We start from the raw sequence: 5257 nt of genomic DNA on the forward strand, positions 1-5257 counted from the left end.
GGAGGTGAACAGTTGAGCCTTTAAATCTACTTTATTAATTTATATAATTAAGAAGTCAGAAAATTTGGATGTCATGAAGATAATTTATTATTTTAAAAATATATATATACTATACGTTGCAACAGATATATTATCTGATGCAACAGGTTATCTATTTGTTGCAAATCATGATATATCTATTGTAACACATGATTTATCTGATGCAACAGATATATTATCTATTGTCCAAAATAGTGTAAAAAAACCGATTCCTGGAAAGAACTAATTATTAATAATAATAAAGTTGAAAAGTCATGACTTATCATAATATTGATTAATTTAATTAAGTCATAACTTTTTATAGTAATCAAGAATGTCATTAATAAATGGAGGTGAGCAATTGCGATTTTTTGCCTAACTCATTCAAGTTCAATCCTCTATAAATAGGTCCCTCCTTACTCAATCGTTCGTTCTACTACACACTATTTATTCCTCGCTCTTGTAACACCTTCAACTACTTTCTTTTCAAGGACTTAATAGCTTTTTCCTGTCTCTGCTAAGTTTTTTTCTTGATTTTTTATGTAAATATACGTTGTATTACATACGAATTCTTTCTTTTCTTTACTTTTGTGTTTATGTGTGAGTTTTGTCAACTTATGCGTTTTTTAGATATGGCTGATCCTGTGTGGGATGTCGCTATTTTATGAGACGCCATGAGGAAACTTCTGCCATGAGGAAACTGCAGAAGGAGGTTCATGACCTGCATTGGGAGTTTGCCGCCGTCAGAGTAAGGATGCTGCGGGAGATCCGCAGGCTGCGGAGAGCGCTGCTGCTGCCCTTTGAAGATTGGCCGGCTGGCCATACAAATAATAATGATGTTAATAATGATGACAATAATAATTAAGTTTTTTTTTCTGTTATCTATGTATTTTTTTTGTTTGTTTTATAAAAAATTATATTTGATGCACTTGACTTTTTATTTCTTATCAAAATTTTCGTGCTGTCTATTTCTATTTCTTAACGAATGACATGTCTACAATCAAGGAATAATTTGATTCCAGTATCAATAGCAAGAACATATGAGTAATCTGTTAGGTTTTGTGTGTGACAGGAGTTGTATCTGAATTTTGTTGTTCGAAACATATTAGTAATATGATGAAACAGATTATTTATCTGTTGAAACAGATTACTAATCTGGTGCAACAGAATACACATCTATTCGATTCATATTACGGGCACCTAAAACCCTGAAACATGAGTCCATCCAACATGAGTCTACTGTTACAACAGAACATTTATCTGTTGCCGCAGATAATGGATTTGTTTAAACAGATTGCTCTTGTATTACATTCTTGTTCGCTTGCAAGCTATTGTTGAAAAAATAACACACTAGCAGTTACCTAGATTCAACTAAAAAGCATAATCTGACTTACTAAAGTCTCCTCTCAAGTAAATTCTAAAGTTGAAAGTAATTTATGAAACAAAATTTGACATAAAAATTTAGCAGTACTTGGGGTAACAACAACAACAACAATGGTCAACAAGAAGAATATAAAGATGATAATGAAGTATAAGATGATGATAATGAATCAGAAGATGATGAATAGAGCAATAGCATCAATGAACAACAAATATCGCGAAGAGAGAGAAAATAACGAAAAGACGCCTTTTTTTCCTTCGTTCCTCGTTATATATTAACTAATATTTTGATCAAAGTGTAAATTTAAAAACTTGTGGGTTATTTTAAAATTTTCAAAACTTTCTTAAACCATAATTAAGTAATTGTCACCCCTACTCAATTATTAAGACTTGTGTCACCTACACCTCATTTTAAAACTCTTTTGTCACCGGTGCCCAAAGCCCCCGAGTTACCTTATTTTCTATAATCTTTATCATTTGAGTCGAGGGTGATTATCAACTAGTTTCTTTTATATTTTGGTTTTTAAAAATAATTTCTCCTCCTATTTTCTTTTGCAGGAAGGGAATATCGCACACGTGAATTTGTGAAGCTCCTCATTTATGTATATGGTTTTCTGATACATGTTCGCATGAAAGATAACATTTGCGGAACTAATCAAACTGTTATGTCTAAGCCAATATATAATTATGAAAATTATATACTCATTCTGTATCAATTTATATGACACACTTTTCTTTTTAGAGGCCGTTTGGCCATAAGAAGTATCCTCTTTTTCCCGAAAAAAAATTTCGCTTCATTAAAGTTGTGGTGTTTGGCCATGAAAATTACAAAAATTATTCCGAAATTGTTTTCTGAAAAGTGAAAACAGATTTTTGTTGTTTTCACTATTTTCCAACTCCAATTTCAACTTTTATTATTATTATTATTATATATAACCCCAATTTTTTAAATTTTTACACAGAGCCCTGATAATGTTTAAAAATTTTAAGTGTTTAGTCACTGATGCAATCAATGATGATTTTTTTCCATAATTGCTAATTGAACGTGATTAATACAAAAATATCACCATCTTTCGACTGAGATTGCATCTAAGATATTTTTGCATTATCATTCTTCAATTTTGTTTCAACTCTATCTTTCTTCAATTTTTGTATTTCAAATGATTGAACATTTATGCATTTTTGCATTATCTTTCTTCAATTTTGTTTCAACAGCTTGAGTTAATTTTTGCAATTGGGAAAACTGAAAAGTTATTTGAGAACAAGCGAGGACCCAGTGAATATCCAAATAAAAAAACAAATGATACGTCTAATCATTTGTCTTAACAAATGATCCAAATCAATCATTCTATTTTCTGTAGTTCTGATGCTTGTTTAAGAGAGTTATTAATTGTCAATCTTTGTTCTCGAGTGCTATTTTCTTCATTAATGCAAACTTGATTCGAGTAATAGAAGTGTCTTATAAGAATCACATTTGTTTAAATGTCAGTAGGCAAATTAGTAGTTGGGTGATTTTGATAGTTTTTAAAAATTGAGGGCATAAAATCATGTTTAAAAAAGTTTTTTTAAAAGTCAAATTTTTTTTTTTCAAAAAAACATGACCAAACACAACTCCAATTTCAAGTCCAACTTTAAAAATTTTAGTTTTCATAGTCAAACGACTACTTAATCTATCCCAAAAAGAATAACATTTTTTCATATTTAATAATAATTTAACTTTGTGACACAAACTTCTATCACTCATTTTAGACCACACACTTCAAAAAAAAAAAATCCTAAATTTCGTATCAAGTGAAACTACTTGGGATGGAGGGAGTATATACTTCCTTTTTTTTTTTTTTTTTTGTGGTAATAATATACTTCCTCTATTTCACTTTTACTTGTCTTTTTTCTTTTTAACTTTCCGAGGTCAATCTACTTGAATTTTGATCAACAATTTAAAATATATATTTTCATCATATTAATATGAGATGAATTGCATCTTATAGTATTTTTTATATAGTTTTTTATTATCTAAATTTTAAATTTAAATATTAAAATATTGTTCAAAGTTCAGACATATTGACTTCGAGAAGCAAAATAGTGACAAAATAAAAGAAAATGGAGGAGTAAGTATATACTTCCTTCTTCCCAGTTACTCGTCCCAAATTTTCTAATTTGATTTCTCATTTTACTTGTAACTTTTTATTAATTTTCTTTTTTATTTTTAGTATTAATTATTTTTTTCAAATTAAAATGTAAACAATCTTTAATATGGATATTATGATAAAATAATCATGTTATTAATTATTTTTAATGAGTAATGTATAATATCAAATTGGGATGAGTAAAATGAATCGGGGGAGTATTTAGAAAAAGCTGACTTTCACTAGATGTAAATTGTTTCTCCTTCAACTCACACACTTAAAAAATTCGTTGATTGATTATTACGCATTGCCGCATTGGTATGTGTTGGCAAGAGTCGTTGATGGTGGAATCTCACTCTCTCTATTTGTTTCACCTTTCTCTTCCACACCAAAAAAAATGACATGTCATTCGACAATTCATCTCTGTATCTATCCTTCTATGTGGTAGCGCGCACTACTTCATCTCTTTTGAAATTCTGTCTTCTTACATAAAATAAGAGAAAAGGGCATAAATGGTACCTTAACTATATAAGTTGGTCTAAAATGATCTCTTAACTATAAACTTGACAGTTTTAGTTCTTTAACTATTCAAAAACCTATCAAGTTTAGTCTTTATATATTCTTGTATATTTTTATACAAATAATCGGTGTTTATACTAACGGAAATTCACACCTCCATTAGATTTTCTCCATCACTAATTCTCCATTGTTTCTCTCTCTTCGACATCCTTTTCGCAAATTTTTTTTATCAAAAAATAGCTTAAAATTGAAAAAGACAACAATTTAGACACCGTAATCAATCTATCGAATTAACTCGATTTGGTGAAGTATGTTATCCACTTTCAAGCTGAGGAGTTGAATAGTAATATTGTTAAATGATTGATCAAGTGTTTTAGTTTTTTCAGTCATTTCTTTGCTATTACATTATCTCAGCATTCTGAATATTTTTTAATATAAACACTAGTTCTAAGGGTGGCAATGGGGTGGTGCGGTGCGGGTGTGATGAGGTTTTTTCTAAATCTGCGAGTTTAAAAATCGCACTGCATCACCTTTAAACCCGCATAAATTCGCCTTGCACTCATACCCGCACTGCACCACTCCACATTTTTTTTTTATAAAATTTATAACTCCATTAAAAACCACAATATTTTTAAATCCTTGATATAAGTAAATTAAATAAGTTATGCACGGCAAAATGATTTAGTAAGCAAAACCTTTAAACTTTTATTGACATTTTGAATTATAAAATTATTTTACCGATTTGAAAAGAAAAAGTTATGAAATTATTTATTTATAGTGTTAAGTATGTCGTTTTAAGTATAATAAAATTTGAAGTAAAGAATATATATAATTTTAGGTAGATTCACGAAAATAATAATACTTTTTATTTTGTTTAATTTAAACCCACATATGCCCACAACCGACCCCCCCCCCCCCCCCCCCCCACTACTTAAAAAAAGAAAAAACTTACTCCAACTCACCCCACACTTCACCCACATAGCCTAAAATACGCACCGCATAGTCTAAAACTCGCACTGCACTGCACCGCACCCGCACCACCTCATAAATTTCGGTTATTTGTATAAAAATATACAAGAATATATAAAGGCTAAACTTGATAGGTTTTTGAATAGTTAAAGAACTAAAACTGTTAAATTTATAATTTTTTAGACCAACTTATATAGTTAAGGGGCCATTTATGCCCTTTTCTCCCTAAAATAACTAAGAAAAAC

At 29.7% G+C, this 5257-nt stretch overlaps 1 non-coding gene across 1 annotated transcript; it reads left to right on the forward strand.

The window, feature by feature from the left end:
- Positions 1-2402: 2402 nt before the first annotated feature.
- Positions 2403-2486, forward strand: LOC124899908. Its single transcript, XR_007057469.1, has one exon. It is a non-coding gene; the product is annotated as a small nucleolar RNA Z196/R39/R59 family (small nucleolar RNA).
- The last annotated feature ends 2771 nt before the right edge of the window (positions 2487-5257 follow it).

This window comes from Capsicum annuum, chromosome 6 (genome assembly GCF_002878395.1).
Source record: "Capsicum annuum cultivar UCD-10X-F1 chromosome 6, UCD10Xv1.1, whole genome shotgun sequence".
Lineage (NCBI taxonomy): Eukaryota > Viridiplantae > Streptophyta > Magnoliopsida > Solanales > Solanaceae > Capsicum > Capsicum annuum.